The sequence below is a fragment of the Vigna umbellata genome, chromosome 10 (assembly GCF_029865625.1).
Source record: "Vigna umbellata cultivar VRB3 chromosome 10, Vumbellata_1.0, whole genome shotgun sequence".
Taxonomy (NCBI): Eukaryota; Viridiplantae; Streptophyta; class Magnoliopsida; order Fabales; family Fabaceae; genus Vigna; species Vigna umbellata.
In genome coordinates, this window is record NC_142174.1 from 22,850,471 (window position 1) to 22,868,811 (window position 18,341).

General features: G+C 37.9%; 1 pseudogene; it reads left to right on the forward strand.

The window, feature by feature from the left end:
• The first annotated feature begins 1,855 nt into the window (after positions 1–1,855).
• On the forward strand, positions 1,856–2,290 carry LOC148192198 (putative calcium-transporting ATPase 13, plasma membrane-type pseudogene; annotated as a pseudogene).
• The last annotated feature ends 16,051 nt before the right edge of the window (positions 2,291–18,341 follow it).

Here is an 18,341-nt window from a genome sequence, read left to right on the forward strand (position 1 = left end):
AACTAGTAGTGGTGCTCTGTACCTTGGTTTTCCATAACACATTATGGCAAATTTACAATCAAATAAAATCACATGCAACCCATCCTCACATTGCCACAATGACACCTACTCTTCCCTTTTCAGAAACTCATCTGCTTCAAATAATCTAGTATATTTTAATATTGGTTCAAGAATATTACTTTTTAATGATTATTAGACAGATTATTACAACTATAAAAAGCATATGGAAGTGATTTAAACAGAGAAAGTAGAGAAGTGTGTTAAGGATGAAAGAGTAATTTGAGAAAGATGGAGTTGTGCCACTAATTACCTAACACTAAATTCTGAAACAGAGCCTATGCCACTAAAACAACCCTGCTTTAGTATAATGACAATGCTTAACACCCCTCCATCCTTTTATTTTTTGACCTTTTCTGGAACCTTTTTAATCATTTCACATTTACTTTGTTGAATAGTTAAAGCACTCTCTCAACCATATAAAAACAAAGCATGCAAATTAACACATGAGCTAAGGCAGCTGGATTTGGTTTTGGACATCTCACTCATATGATTTCTCATCATTACGGCAAGAACAATGATTACTGCCAACACTTCCCAAAACATGAAAATTACACAAACAACACTCTAAATTATGGAGACCTCAAAATAGAACAACCAAAGCATAAATAAAACAAGAGTAATTCATGATAGGGGTGAGTGGGTAAGGAAGGGTGCTGATGCTGGTTTTGGACCCAATCCAAACCATCATTAATTATCTTGGGACGGCCTACTCCATAATCATTTTCCAGACCCTAAACTCAAAGCCCCCATTATTGATCCTCTCCTCTTCTCTCCCATTACAACCACTTTTATTCCCACTCTACCCTGCCCATACACGTTTTCCTTGTTTTCTTCTGTCTTAAACCATATTACTTTCTTACCAAATTGCCATGTATTTGTTTCTGTTCAATTGGACATAAAGTTCAACAGTCATATCTAAACATACTTGTATGTAATCTAGAATAAATATATATGTACCAATCATGTCAAACTATAGTTGGTGGCAAATGTGAATCCTGACCAACATTTCAGTGATCAAAGAAGAAATAACGTACCTTAAAAAAATAGAAAAGCAAAATGAAAGGTAGAGGGGCACGTCCCCCCACTCTCTCTCTCTTTTTCTTATTTATTTATGTTTTTATTTTCATCCTTTGTGTGTCTTTTTGACTCTCTGCTCTTCCTCTCTGTTCTGTGTTTTTTCCTCTATAATTCAACACCCTTTGTTCCCTTTGTCCCTCACTTCCACACACTAAACTCACCCTTTTCACACTGCTACTCCTTCCATAATCCAGACTCTGCTTCCTCCACCACCCAAACCACCCTCCTTCAACAACACTTCTAAACCATTCAATCAATATCAAACTTCATTTGTAATAAACACTTTTAAATAATTAAAAATAACATAAGCTTTGCAGCCATACAATTGAAATAATTATTGACAAATAAAAAGTACAGAATCAATTATCTTAGTTAGTAACCACTTTGGTTTTTTAAATTCTTTTAAAAGGAAAGAATTTTATTCATTTTATAACACTCTTGATTCTGAAATACTTTATAATCTCAGTACATGAGGAAAGAATGGATAAGATTAACAGAATCAGGGTCATGGCCAGATCATCTCCATTTAACAAGCTTCTGATGGTTGAATGTTTAAAGCAGAAGGGTAATGTGGTGCCAATCACAGGTGATGCCACAAATGACGAACCTGCTCTAAAAGATGTAGATATTGGACTTTCCAAGGGAATAGAAGGCACTGAAGTGGAAAAGGAGAGCTTTGGCTTTAGCCACCGAGGAACCTACTAATGATCTCATGAAGATGCCACCTGTAGGTAGAGTTGAGCCACTGATAACTACACTTATGTGGAGGAACCTGATTTCACAGGCATTGTACCAGGTTATGGTACAACTGGTTTTAGAATTGAGGGGAAGATCAATCTTTCATGTTACTGAGAAGGTGAAGAACACAATTATCTTAAATTCTTTTGTCCTCTGCCAAGTGTTCAATGAGTTAAATGCAAGGGAACTGGAGAACAAGAACATATTTAAGGGAGTTGGTAAGAATAGGTTGTTCATTGTAATTGTGAGCCTAACTGTTGTTCATCAGCTAGTGAAGGTTGAGTTTCTGAAAAAGATAGCCAATACTGGGACATTGACTTGGGAGCTATGGGGTGTTTTTGTTAGCATTCGAGCTTTGTCTTCGACAATTGGTGTGCTGGTGAAGTGTAACCCACTTGTTCACAAGAAAAATTAGTACAAACCACTAAGTTATAATCTTCACCTACTCAATCTTCACCGGTTGCTTTTATTTTCCCTAAACTACGGCTAAGGTTAATTGAACCTTCTCAGTGGCAGGCCAATGCCTTGCCCCTCATTTCAATTACAAAATAAAAAACTTTTTCGAACAAACAACATCACACAGTGCTGCCACAAGAACATCAAACAGATTGAAGAACAATTACACTCAGAACGAATTTTTAAACGCAAAACTTACCTCAACCAAGATAGCCCTAGACGATGGCAACCTTTGTAGAGCACGACAGCGACAGAAGCCCATAGTGGCCCCTCCAACGACGTCCGTCGACCAAGTTCCTTTAACTTTAGAGCACACCGTGGTGAGGTCGCCAGAACACCGTCGTCAGGTCGCAACACCAACCACCACCCTCGACCACCCCCTCGGAACAATTAATTTCGTCAACCACCACCCTCTCCTTACCGTCACTATCCTAACGTCGACACACCAATTGCAGCAAGAAAGGGGTTAACCTGCAGTTCTGAAGTGAGAGAGAAAAATTTGGGGGAGAGGTTCTACGGAAACAAAAATTGGGAGAATAGAGAGGGAAATCCCAAATTTTCATTTCATTAGGTCGATCAATATACCGACGGCCTAGCGAGCCTTCGGTAAACTTAAAAAGCCTTCAGTAATCAACCACTTACATGACCGTCGGTACATCCTTCGGTAAGTCAACTTTACCGAAGGCCCAGAGGCCGTCGGTATTATTGCTTCGGAAAATAACGCTTTTCCTGTAGTGTTAGGCGATTTCTCAATAATCTTGGTCGACTTCTTAACAACATTTTCCTTCTCCGTATTTGTTGCACCATTTACCGAGATCACTTCATCCATTGTTGGGATCGAGCTCTTCATGTCCACTACATCCGAGCTCTTTGTCATCAACAAGATTCCTCACTTTTCTTCATCTTCCTTTTCCGTAAGAAGGTTTCTCTCACTTTTCTTCTCAACTCGACAAAATTTAGCAATGTGATCGTACTTACCACAATTGTAGCACTTTCTCGATCTGCATTTGTTTGCATAGTGGTCAAGCTTACTACACTTAAAACACTCAACTCTTGACCGATCTCTTCAACTTTTTCCTTGTCCTTGGTAATGCCAATTCTACTGACTGATTTTTCCTTCCCAACTTCTTCTCTTTTGTTTGTGGGTGATCAGTGTCGCACCCATACAAATTTGATGTGCAATAAGCACTAGTACACACTAGTAAAAAAAAGGGATTTAAAAGAACTATATATGCTTCGGTTTAAGCAAACCCGAAGCGTATAAAAGCCCGGTGGCAGAACCGTAAATAAAGCTAACATATATGCCTCGGTTGTTCCAAACCCGATGCCTAAAGCATGATACTAACTCGGTCCTACGCCAAACTGAAGCATAAACCTACCAGCTGATGTGACTTCCAACCTCTGATCGCACTTACTAACTCGGTTTCGAAGAAACCGATGCCTGAAGAGAGCTACGAACTCGGTTCTGCGCTGACCGATGCATATGTGTCTGCTTCAGACCTGCCCCCACCTGCCATGACAGAAAAGACGTGCCATGCTACTAACTCGGTTCTGATGAGAATCGAGGCGTAAAGCTTAGCTCCACTGCCAACCTCTGACGTACACGGTTTAGGCCTCGGGTTTAATGAGGACCGATACTGTTTCTTCATGATACTAACTCAGTTTTGATGAGAACCGAAGCCTAAAGGGTCTGCTCGACTTTGTTTATGCACCGGTTGGCTTTTTGACCGAGCTGGTAAGGTATTATGCCTCGATTAAGTGAAGAACCGAGGCAGTAATATGTTTAAATTTCTTCCGCGACCAGCAGCAACTGCACCACTTTCGTTCATCTTCTTCTCAGCGTCAGAAACTCGCGAGCAGAAACCCTCGGTGCCATCGTCGTTTGCTTCCATCTCTGATTGCTTCCATCGCCGGTGACCGCCGTTTATCGTCGTCGTCTCCTCCTCTCCGAGTGGTCACCACTGCCAAGTGCTTTGTTGTTTCGTCCGCTTTGCTTCCATCTCTGCCGCGTCTCAGTTTTCGGTGGTTGTTGCGTCTGCTTCCATCTCCGTCGCCGGTGCTTCCATTTCAGTCACGGCTTTCAGTCTCGCCAAGCTTGCTGCCATGCTCCCAGGTATTGATAAAGAAAATTTCCATTGCTTCCATTGCTTGTGTATAGGTTATTCATCCAAATCATTTGTGGTATTGATAAAGAGAATTTGGCATGAAAAAGGAGCACGTAGTTAACCAAATCAATTTGCTTGTTTAAAAGTGACCAAAAGCAAGGGAAAAATAGAAAATTGCGGAAGCAAAAATGAAGCCTCACTGGTTATTATTGATAAACTTGATTTAATTATAGATATATATTCTTAAAATTTTATGATATGCTTGAATATACTGTTTGTTGTTTTGAATTAGCCTTAGTTTCCCGTTTAAGATTCAGTACAAAAATTATTTACCTATCACCATATTTTTTTAAGAAACGTACTTTTTACAAATGAAAATAGAGGAGATGGTAATAATAATTTACAAATATTGAATCTTGAATTGTCTGGTTGGACAGTTTAAGAAGAGTAATAACTTTTTCATAGTTTATTATAACATATCAATTTTAATATACATTTCTTAAATTTCACGAAAATTTGTCCTTGTGTTTTATATTGATCTTCGGGTGCATATTTGATTGTGATTTATAATCACTTTCATTTCGTGTAACCTGAAGACCAATGCGAAATGCTGGCAAAATTTCGTGAAATTTAAGATATGTCGTTTAAAATTGATATGTTTAATAAACTAAAAAAAGTGAATCTTCTTGAATGGGATAGGGTCACACCTTGAATACAAACACAATCAAAGTGATCATTCAAGATTATTGAAATTGTGTAAACAATTTCAGTAAACATGCGTACGGATAGAGGGTGGATTAATTTACCACGCATCAGCACTGAGTACGAGAGAGGGGTAGAAGAATTTATAGAGTTTGTGCAACGTAATGCGAGTACAAGTGGTGATGATGAAGTCAAGTTCAGATGTCCCTGTGTGAACTGTTTGAATGGGAGGAAGTTGAACGCAACTGATATTAGGGAACATCTTATCTGTGATGGTTTCATACAAAGTTATACAACATGGATATGACATTGCAAATTAACAGACTTTCCAACTGTCTCTACAACTGAAAATGTTTATGATTCCACAATGGATATGGAAGATCAAGCAGAAGAAGACAACTTATAGGACATGATCCGCGATGTTGGCGCAGAAGCTTTTGCCCAAGCGCATGTGTATGAAACGATGTCCACTGATGCGAAGACTCCTTTGTATGCGGGTTCAACTAAGTTCACACGGTTGTTAGCAGTGTTAAGGCTCATGAATTTAAAGGCGGGCAATGGATGGAGTGATAAGAGTTTTACAGAATTGTTGTCGTTGTTGAATGAAATGCTGCCAGATGGAAATACGTTACCCAATCGTAATTATGATGCAAAAAAAATTCTTTGTCCGATGGGTATGGAATATAAACGGATACATGCATGCCCGAATGATTGCATATTATATAGGAATGAGAATGAAGTTTTGATAAAGTGTCCAAAATGTGGGTTATCATGATACAAGTCAAAAAACAACGGTGAAGATGGTAGTTGATGAACAAATTTATGATCACCAAAATATGATGTCACAAACTTGTTGAACAATCGGCAAGTATGACCGAATCGTTTCAAGTAATAAACTCGGTAAGACCAAGTATCGTTCTCCCAAAGGACTCACGGCCTAGTTTAGTTATGTGATTCTTTGATTAGCTAAGACTTAAGAACGAAATATTTGAAGTTTAATATGCAAAACAGAAAATAAACATGTATGCATGAGATTTTGATCAATGGCAAAAGCAAAAGACAAGCACTTTCAATGAAATATATATATGAATATGTTGTTGGGGGTCAATTTCATCTTATCCACTCTCATATATTTTAGGAATTCAACATTCAAATCATCATTGTTAATGCCACTCTCTAAATTACCTTGTCAAGAAGGCCTATCCCTAATTACGAGTTCATACGATTCCTAGCATTCCTAATAATTAGTTCTCTTAGCACAGGAGCTTAACGACAACCAATATAACATTGGGAGTAATTCCCCGGATCTAGACTTCCCCGTACGTTCCCGTATCGACAAAATCAATAATCATGCATTGAATGAGTTAAACAAAGCAAGCATTAGGCAAAGAGGAAAAACCCTAACTAATGATGAAGGAAAGCATAAATCTTAGATTAAGATGCAAGCACAAATTCCATATATGAGAGCTTCAAAAGATTACATTGATTCCCCAACAAACATACAAGGTTTAGTTCACCATATTCATGGTGAACCTAGATGAACAATAATGAAAGAATGAAAGATAAAACCCTAGAAAGGTGAAGAGGTAGCCTGAGCATCCAAGATCCTCCTTCAAAGGGGTGGAAGAGAGAGTGTTTACTTTGTTTCTGCCAAAGATACCAACCCTAAGACATCTAGGTCTTTAAATAGGACATAAAAATAATAGAAAACGGGTCCAAGCCCAAACAGATCATAAAATCGCAGAAAACTGGCCCAAAACTCGTATGATTGACTTTTTCCGTATTCTGGTTGACTGGTTGACTTTTTGGTTGACTAGTTGACTTTTCTGGTTGACTGGTTGACTTTTCTGGTTTCTGGTTGACTTTTCTGATTCCATCTCTCTCCTTCTTCACTTCTTTCACTAAATTCACCTTAAAACCTGCACAAAAACACTGAAATCAAGCATAAACCTGTCCAGCTCTCTTATTTCTGAAAATATGGATAAAAGCATGATTTCAAGCTAGTTTCTAAGTGTAAAGGTTGCTTTTTGTGTCAATTTTAAGCATGAAAATAACAGTTTTTCAACTGTTATCACAACCCCAAACTTAGAACTTTGCTTGTCCTCAAGCAAACAAGATGTAACTCAATCTTCAACCAATTCATATGATGGTTCACTCATTCAAAAATCCTCTTTTTCATGATAAGTAACAACTTCACTCAAACTTATGACCAAGAGTTCAATCAAGATGTGCACATGCTTTAGTGTTCACAAAGTCATTTAAATTCCAACAAATGCTATTTTTCATGAATGATCAATCAATTAAGCATGGATGTTCATGTGCTTATGGAATATTTCCTCACTAGGTAAAGTGTTTCACTCAACACACAAGTGTATAAGAGGTAAAGTGTTTCACTCATTCACTCCACTATCACAATGTTACATGAATCAACTTTGCCTTTCATTTGACCACAATCAAAAACATTCACAAGCATGCATCATCACAAGGACTTTTCAATGGCTTATAATGTGGCTGGGCTAACAAGAAAATTGGTTTTTCTGGATCACAAAATCCTTGAGTTAAGATAATCATAACAACATAATTATTCTTATTTTTCCCAACTTGCCTTTGCATTTGCATTGAGCTTTGCTTCTTTTTCTTTTCTTTTCTTTTTTTTCTTTTTCTTTGCATATTCTTACTTTTTAGCTCTTAGCTCAATGCTTTTCCTTTTTCATGTTTTTCCAACAACCCCAAACTTGAACATTTATCAATACCACACAAGATCTTCTACTTAACTCAAGGTAAAGATTTTCAATCAAGGGTTTTCAGTGTATGTTCAAGGCTAAGGGTTCAAAGGATAGAACACAAAGTGTTCTCTTTTAGTGGGCTAACTTTATGAATCTGGCCAATAAAAAGGGTTCCAACAAACGACCTTGATCATATGATGCAAAACAAGCAATTGATTCAATCACAGAAAACCTGGGCAAAATCATTCATGCTTTCAAAGTAATAGCATTCAATCATACCAAAAACTCTAGAGCTCAAAACCTCGCATATAAGCTCATTCACATTTGACATACACATCCTGCTTAATTTCACAATCACAATCATGATATCCTGCATTTGTTCACAAAGCTTATGAATCACCTGTATAAGCATTTTAATGTGCACATCTTCTCAACATCAATCAATCAATAAGCATCATCAAGCATTACTTATCAAAAACTCACAGTTAATAGCAAACCATCATAACAAACCATGTTTCCAATAGAGTACATCAAACCCTAATCTAAAACAAAAAATAAATAAGTTTAGAAAACTTAAACCAACAAAAGCATAAGTTCTGCTCTAGTTATGATAGCATTCATCAGTAAATGCTATCTCAACTCCTCATCAATCTGAGCTGTCCTCTGTATCTTCCTCTTCTTGGATCTTATAGTCTTGATTCTTTTTGCCCGATGAGGAGGCCATCCCTGCATCAAACATAATTCACAAAACCAAAAGATACATTGTTAAGCATTAGTAAACCACAATGAAGAAATCAGCCCCTTCAATGATGCTCTTTCCCAACCCCAAACTTAGATAGAAAACTAGTGAGCAAGTGAGTGGAAGAAAAATTTTCTTAAGAGGTGATAACAGTTGAAAAACTGTTATTTTCATGCTTAAAATTGACACAAAAAGCAACCTTTACACTTAGAAACTAGCTTGAAATAATGTTTTTATCCATATTTTCAGAAATAAGAGAGCTGGACAGGTTTATGCTTGATTTCAGTGTTTTTGTGCAGGTTTTAAGGTGAATTTAGTGAAAGAAGTGAAGAAGGAGAGAGATGAAATCAGAAAAGACATCAAAAAGTGCAAAAGGAGAAGCCGAAGTCACCGCTGAGCGGCAGTTTACCGCTGAGCGGCACTCAGCAGCTTACGGGAGATCCGCTGAGGGGCAAAATGGCCGCTGAGGGGAAGAAACGACTCACACACTTACCGCTGAGCGGCAATTTACCGCTGAGCGGCACTTTTATGGGCTTGGACCTAATTTTCTGTAATTTACGAATAATATATAAGCTTTAGGGTTTCCTAGGGTTAGGTATCTTTGGCAGAAACGAAGCAAACACTCTCTCTTCCACCCCTTTGAAGGAGGATCTTGGATGCTCAGGCTTCCTCTTTACCTTTCTAGGGTTTTATCTTTCATTCTTTCATTGTTATTCATCTAGGTTCACCATGAATATGGTGAACTAAACTTTGTATGTTTGTTGGGGAATCAATGTAATCTTTTGAAGCTCTCATATATGGAATTTGTTTTTACATCTTTTATTTAAGACCTATGCTTTCTTTCATCATTAGTTAGGGTTTTTCCTCTTTGCTTAATGCTTGCGTTGTTTAACTCATTCGATGCATGATTATTGGTTTTGTCGATACGGGCACGTACGGGGAAGTCTAGATCCGGGGAATCTCTCCCAATATTATATTGGTTGTCGTTAAGCTCCTGCACTTGATGAACTAATTATTAGGAATGCTAGGAATTGTATGAACTCGTAATTAGGGAGAAGCCTTCTTGAAAGGTACTTTAGAGAGTGGCATTAACAATGATGATTTGAATGTTGAATTCCTAAAATATATGAGAGTGGATAAGATGAAATTGACCCCCAACAACATATTCATACATTTATTTCATTGAAAGTGTTTATCTTTTGCTTTTGCCATTGATCGAAACCTCATACATACATGTTTATTTTCGTCTTTTGCATAGAAAAAATCCAAATATTTCGTCCTTAAGTCTTAGCTAATTAACAAACGACACAACTAAACTAGGCCGTGAGTCCTTTGGGAAGAACGATACTTGGTCTTACCAAGTTTATTACTTGAACGATTCGGTCATACTTGCCGATTGTAAATTTGTCCATCAAGTTTGTGACATCATATTTTGGTGATCATAATTTGTCCATCAAGTTTTTGGCGCCGTTGCCGGGGACTTGTGGTTTAACTGGTTAATTTGTGTGATTATTGATTATCTTTGACTTTAATTTTGAATTTCTGTTTTTATGTTCTGTTTTTTGGTTTTTATTAGATTAGATTTTATTTTATTTTATCTTATCCTCTGAATCTTTTATCTTCTGAATCTATATCTTTTCCTATATCTTTTTGTGCTAACCAAATATTCTAGGGTTTTGTTCTCTTGTGTATGCAGGAGGCAATTCGAACAAGGAGCAAGATAACTGCAGAACCTCTTCTTGAAGGTTTAGACGAGAGTAGACGGAGGAGAAGAATCCGAACATCTAGAGAACTATTCCCTCCTCTGGAAACTTTGTTGCAACCATCACCACAAGGTTTTGACCATAGCACAGAAAATATGGAGAACAATAATATCAGAAGAACTCTTGCTGACTACACCAATATAGCTGGACCTCAGCACTTTAACAGTATAGCTAGACCTAGAGTCAATGCAGCTAACATGAAGGTCAAACCAGCACTGATCCAACTGGTGAAAAGCAATCAATTTAATGGGTTATCTCATGAAATTAATGGGGTGCCAGACGAAGCTATCAAACTTAGCTTGTTTCCTTTCTCATTGGGAGGCAATGCTAAACTGTGGTTGAATTCATACCCAGAAGGAAGTTTCACAGAGTGGGAAGCAGTGGTGACAAAGTTTTTAAACAAGTACTTTCCACAATCAAAGAGGATAAAAGGCAAGCAAGAAATTTCTTCATTTAAGCAGGGCATGGAAGAATCACTGGGGCATGCATGGGACAGATATAAAAGCCTGTTACAAAAAACGCCCATGCATGGTTTCAAAGAAGAAGAAGTAGTCCTAACTTTCCTTGGAGGTCTTGGTTCACAAACTAAGATGATGCTTCATGCCTCAGCAGGAGGAAACATTAAATGGAAAACTCCAGAGGAAGCAACTAAAATTATTGAAAATATGGCTACTAGTGACAATGAACTCAACATTGAAAAAGGATATCATAGTCAGAAGGAGTTGTTACAATCAAATGATGCTTTGCTTATTCAAAATAGAATTATATCTCAACAGCTTGAAGAGGTAATTATGAAGCTTTCTCAGATAACACAGGAAATACAACAGGTCTCAATGGTCCAAGTGCAACAACAAAAATGGCAAATGCAATCTACCCCAATTGAGAAAACAACAAAACTTGAAGAGACTTTCCAAAGATTCTTGAAGACAAATGCATCTTATTGTCAGAATGTGGATGCTGCATTTAAAAATATGGAGGTTTATGTTAAGAGAATAGTTGACAAGATGAAACATGATAATCTCAGAAAGGAGTGTAAAACTGTTGTGACCAGAAGTGGTAGAGTGTTAGAAGAGAGAAAACAAGAAAGAGAAGAGAAAGAAAATGAGAGTGAGAGTGAAAAAGAAACATGTGAGTGGAAAGAAAGAGTTGAGAGAGAGAAAAAGAAAAAAGAAGAAGAGAGAGAGGAGAGACAAAAAGAAAAAGAGTATGAAAAGCCACTTCCTTATCCAAAGAGTTATTCGAGGAAAGAGAAAGAAAAGCAGTTGGAAAGATTCATGGAGTTGTTTAAGAAGCTTGAGATCACTATACCATTCTCTGAAGCATTGCAACAGATGCCAGCATATGCAAAGTTTTTGAAGGAACTCCTCACAAAGAAACACAAGTATATTGAAAAGGAAACTATCAATGTACAGGGTAACTGCAGTGCAATCATACAGAAACTACCTCCTAAACTTAAAGATCCAGGAAGCTTTACTATTCCATGCACCATAGGAGATGTGAAAGTTGGAAGAGCATTGATTGATTTGGGAGCTAGCATTAATCTAATGCCGCTATCCTAGGGGTTGGAAATTAAACCAACCAGAATGGCTCTTCAATTGGCGGACAGGTCTCTTAAATATCCATCTGGAGTGGTTGAAAATGTTCTAGTAAAGGTTGACAAATTTGTATTCCCAGTGGATTTTATTGTGATGGAGATGGAAGGGAATAGTGATGTTCCTCTTATTCTTGGGAGACCTTTTATGAAGACTGCTAGAGTTTTGATTGATGTAGAGAATGGTAAGCTTAAAATGAGAGTTGATGATGAAGAAGTCACTTTTGACGTATCCAAGGCCATGACATATCCAAATGATGACAAAACATGTTTTCAATTTGATGAACTTGATGAAGTTTGTATGATGCAAGAAAGGATGGTGCGAAATATTTCTCCATTGGAAAAAACTCTCATTAATGCATGTGAAGATTTAGATGAAGAAGAAGAGAAATTGATTGATGAATGTCTGATGGACTTGGAAACATTGAAAAAGATTCCGGAGGAAGATCCAATATTCGAAATAATTGATAAGGAAGAAGCAGTCAAAGCACAGACACCAGAATTAAAAAGATTGCCATCACATCTGAAATATGTTTTTCTAGCAGAAGATGGAACAAAGCCAGTCATCATCAATAACTCTTTATCTTTACAAGAAGAAGAGCAGTTGATAGAAATTTTGAAAGCCAACAAAGAAGCAATTGGGTGGTCAATATCACATCTCAAAGGTATTAGCCCAACTTATTGCATGCACAAGATTCTTATGGAAGAAGATTATAAACCAAGTGCTCAACCACAGAGAAGGTTAAATCCTGTTATGAAGGCGGTGGTCAGAAAAGAAGTGTTGAAACTACTAGAAGCGGGTATCATCTATCCAATCTCTGACAGTGAATGGGTGAGTCCAGTAGAGGTGGTTCCAAAGAAAGGTGGGATGACAGTAATTTATAATGATAAGAATGAACTTATTCCTACTCGGACAGTTACTGGCTGGCATATGTGCATTGATTACAGGAAGCTAAATAAAGCTACTAGGAAAGATCATTTTCCTCTTCCTTTCATGGATCAGATGTTAGAAAGGTTATCAGGGCATGCTTTCTATTGTTTTCTAGATGGATATTCGGGATACAATCAAATTGTGGTAGATCCAAAAGACCAGGAGAAGACGGCTTTTACTTGTCCTTTTGGTATCTTTGCATATAGAAAGATGCCTTTTGGATTATGTAATGCTCCAGCTACGTTTCAGAGGTGTATGCAGGCAATTTTTGCAGATCTCTTAGAAAAATGCATTGAAGTATTCATGGATGATTTCTCAGTTTTTGGAAATTCTTTCCAAAGATGTTTGGCTAATTTGAACATTGTCCTCAAAAGATGTGTTCAGACAAATCTTGTTCTTAATTGGGAGAAATGTCATTTCATGGTAACTGAAGGAATTGTATTGGGGCATAAAATTTCTGCTAAAGGAAATGAGGTAGACAAAGCTAAAGTAGAAGTCATTGAGAAACTACCTCCACCAACAAATGTAAAGGGGATTAGAAGTTTTCTTGGTCATGCTGGGTTTTATAGAAGATTCATCAAAGATTTCTCAAAAATTGCTAAACCATTGAGTAATCTTTTGATGAAGGATGCGCTTTTTGTGATGAATGAAGACTGTCTAAAAGCTTTTGACACATTGAAGAAGAAGTTAGTGTCAGCTCCAGTAATTGTAGCGCCAGATTGGAATCAAAATTTTGAATTAATGTGTGATGCAAGTGATTATGCAATAGGAGTTGTCCTTGGCCAGCGGAAAGAACAAAAGTTTCATCCAATTTATTATGCTAGCAAGGTTCTGAATGATGCTCAATTGAATTATGCTACCATAGAGAAAGAATTTCTTGCTATTATGTATGCTCTAGAGAAATTTAGACCTTATCTTATTGGGTCTAAGGTGGCTGTCTATACAGATCATGCAGCTATCAAATATTTGTTGACAAAACCAGATTCTAAGCCACATCTGATTAGATGGGTATTACTATTGCAAGAATTTGATGTAGAAATCCGTGATAAGAAAGGAAGTGAGAACTTAATTGCTGATCATTTGTCACGGTTAGTCAACAATGAGGTCACTAGCAAGGAGTCTGAAATCTGGGAATCTTTTTCAGATGAATCACTCATGTATATTGATGAGAGGGTCGCACCTCTCACAAAAGTTGTGCATAAAAGAATGCAGTATAGTACTAGGAAGTGACTCCTAGGTCGTCTCTCAAGGACCAATTTGGGTTCAGTCTCAAGTCAAACACGAAGGGGGGGGGGTTTTTGTGAAAGGTTTGTGACTGTAATTGAACTTAAAATAAAATGAAAATTAAACGCGACTAAACATGATTGACGGTATTCCAGTGCATGATAACATTAAACTGAACATTGCAGCAGATAAATATCCAAACACAATTCACCACAAAAAGAAGAAAATCAATTCAACCTATAATGTAAACCATTCTTAGGCATAAGAAATAAAAGAAAATATTTTTTTTCTCTACCATTAACCGGGACCACGTGCATCTACCAAAAGAATTTGAAATTCCACATGCTTCTGAAAGTCCTCTCTAGCCATGACATGTTGAGCATTCCAGCAAAGATATACTTCATCATTTCTCAAAGTAAATAAATCTTCAAAGATGTTTAATCCAAAGAAAATGAAAGTGGGGTAGCCTTCCCGTGGCAGCTGGTCCCTGTGTGAAGCCCTCCGTGTTATGCTTCCTAAAATGTAAATCATAAACTTTGCTCTCCTAAAACAATTGATCGACTTGACGTGACAACAGCTCATTCAATGTACGTGTGTGCCACTTCTTCAAAAGCTGAATGAATCTTGGGAGCTCTTCCTTCAAGACATGAATGCACCGTGTACTATCTCTCCCCCCATCCTGTGACGTGGTGTGCTTCTTTGCAATTTAAATGCGCTACCTATTTAAGCTAAAAAAATTGAAATCCACGAATCAGCGTGCACCAGCCAATCCCGTGAGTTTCTCTCCATGCCGTGACAACAACTATTGAATACACCATGCTTCTTCCTCCAATTAAAGTTTGCGTCTTTCCATACAGCTGCACGTGACCTCCAGCAGCTTGGAGGCTTTCTTCCAGCTAGTGGCAGCTCTTTCTATTACAAAAAATGTTCAAAAGCCAAAAACCAAGTGAAGGTGACAGCCGTGAACGTTCTTGAAATTAAAAATTGTTTGAACCAAAGAAATAAAAAGGGCCATGTTTAATCAGCAAAATAGAAAGTGAAGCTTTTTTCTTTCATTCATCATGAAATGAGCGTAAAAACCATTCTGAGACTTCAAGAACACAAGCCAAGAAAACAAAATGTGACAAGTGGCGGTTCTAACACGTCCCAGCTCTCTCCCGTAAAAGCCATCTCCTTTCACAAAGAATCAGCGTGTACCACTTCTATGCTGGACGTGTTCAACAGCTTTCTTCTCTCCAGCAAAGAAAATAAAACTCCAATCACCAGCTGAGATGAAAATGATTCACCGAGTACTCCTCACAGCTCCTGGAATCAGCGCATCTTCTTTCCAAATTAAAAATCACTATGCAGTCCAATAATGAAGCATTACCGGACCGAAGCTTCACTCAAAAATTTTATGATCAAAATGAAATTAAATGGCAAATTCAAAACGTAACAGCGTGCCTATTTTTTTCATTGCTTCCAAACTTCAAACAGCGTTTCCAGCCCCTAAGAAAAAGTACCCAAAACTACAGTAGTCTCCCCCCCAAAACTCAAAAAGACCAAGAGCCTGTGGCAAGTGGCGGCTTCCTCTTTTTCTAAGGGTCGTGTGTCCCTTTTTAGGGTAGGGTCCACACATACAAAAACCCTAGGGTGCCAAGTCATTAATTTCTAATTTTGGGTCTAATCTAATTTACCAAAAATTGACCCAAAATATAAGAGTTGATACAGAAATTCTAAACTACTGAATTACAATTTAATTAATTCAAAAATGTTTGTCTGGAGAGTCTTGAATTTATTTGGCAATCTTCCTGATGTCCCAAAATGTATTTCCAAAATTTTCCTGCATTTCAAAAATGCACTTAATCAGCTCAGAAAATCCAAATTAGCACAATTACAAATTTCCGACCAAATTAAGCGGAATTCGGAAAATGGGGAAATAACAAACAATTAAACACAATTCCCTGGTTTATTTAAGTGCAATAAACTAAATATAATTCAAGAAATAACGACTCATCAAAATAGACCACACTTAGTCTTTTGCACTCCTGGGCAAAACCAAAACGAAAACCAGGGAACTACTCAAACATCAGGGAGTTGACACAGACTCGACAGACAGACAACAAAGACTCCAAAACAGAACACAGTTGCATAATTCTCACGAAATCTGGACAGTAAAAGGTATAGGCAGAATCCAACACAGAGTCAACGAAAGCAGATACTCCAAGAATCATCCAAACAGTTCAGTACAAGGAAAACATTCAATCAGTTCAAGAGATGAATCAAAAGCAACAGAGCCTCACAGATGCACACAATCAGTGTTTCTCTCAAGTGTTTAAGGTAAATCAATGTCACTCAATGCACTCAAGAAAGCAATCACAAATAGACTTGGCAAGCCTCTAATATCAACACTCAAGCATGTACGCATGTTCAAATCAAAAGGTCTTTTCATGGTTGTAATGGGGCCAAGGACAAGGGAGGATATATCTGGATAAGAAGCTACAAACCATAAGGAACAGAGGAGCAATGGGGAACAAGTGTAAACACATTCAAACACACCCACAACCTCTAATTCCATCCTCTTCTTGACTCCATTATTCACAATTATTCACATTTTTTTTTCACTATTTTTCTGCTCTTTTTTTTCCATCCTGTCTCTTTTCTTTTCTCTCTTTTCAAAACAAAACTCTAAAAGACAAGATTTACAAAAACAAAACAATAATAGGAACCAACTAGCCAACTCATAAGAATCCCCAAGAAGACCACACTTGTTCCCAAAACACTTCCAAAGCTCCAAAATTCCCTAAGGTTAAGGTAATCATGGTTTTTCACTTAGGGCTAGTGTATAAGCATTCAAAACAAAGAAATGGGGGAAAGTATAGGCTCAAAAAGGGTTTTCAAAGGATTAGAACAAGGTGAGCTTATTTGGCTAGAGAGGCTCAAGAACAAAACTGCCTTTATCACTTCCAAACATGCATATCAATCAAGAATTATCAACAAGAGTCAAGCCAAGTCATATGTGCAAGCAATCAAGAGACATATCACACACAAGAAAGAACATAAAGTGGCTCAATTTCTCACACAGGGCATTTGTGTCACAATCAATTCAACTCTCAAACATCATGATCATCTTCCAAGCAAAGAAAAGCAAGGAATCCAACATCTCAGAGTATCAATGAAGTGAAGGAAAACTGACAACCTAACCACAATCCAGAATTTACGAAAAGCATGCAAAACTGTACACAAGACACAACAAACTACATAAAAACCGAAACATGAACAAAGAAACAACCTCCCCTAATAGACCACACTTAAACGACACAATGTCCTCAGTGTGTCACAATCAGTAGATCAAACAATCAGAACAATCATCAGATATCGACAAAGTGCAATAAAAGTGAGGAGGGGAGGAGAAAAGAAACTCCCTGAGTCAGATGGGAGGATAGGTGGGGTGGACCAAAGACGTCTCCTCCACCACTACATCCACTAAAGAAGGGTTGCTGAGGAAAGGCTTCAGTCTATGCCCGTTCACCTTGAAGCTTTTAGCTGTAGATGGACCTTGGATCTCTACTGCACCATAAGGATAAACATTAGTCACAACAAAAGGTCCAGTCCATTTTGATCTCAACTTACCACCCATGAGGCCGAGTCTAGAGTTATACAACAAAACCTGTTGGCCCACCTCGAAGTCCTTTCTAACAATAGAACTATCATGGAACTTCTTTGTCCTTTCCTTGTAGAACTTCGAGTTCTCATATGCCTCCAATCGGATCTCATCCAATTCATTCAGTTGCAACTTTCTTTCCTCTCCAGCTTGGTCCATGGAGAAGTTGCAAATCTTCACAGCCCAATATGCCCGATGCTCAATCTCGACCGGTAGGTGACATGCTTTTCCGAAGACAACCCGGTAGGGAGACATCCCTATCGGTGCTTTGTAAGCTGTCCTGTAAGCCCAAAGAGCATCGTCCAACCTATTGCTCCAATCTTTCCTGTTGGGCTGGACAATCTTCTCCAAAATCCTCTTAATCTCCCTGTTGGAGATCTCAGCCTGCCCATTTGTTTGGGGGTGGTAAGGTGTAGAAACTCTGTGCGTCACCCCATATTTCTTGAGCAAGGCTTGCATGGATCTGTTGCAAAAATGGGTTCCTTGATCACTAACAATTGCTCTAGGCACTCCAAACCTGCAAAAGAGGTGAGATCTAACAAAATCTACAACAACCCGAGCATCATTAGTCCTGGTGGCTCTAGCT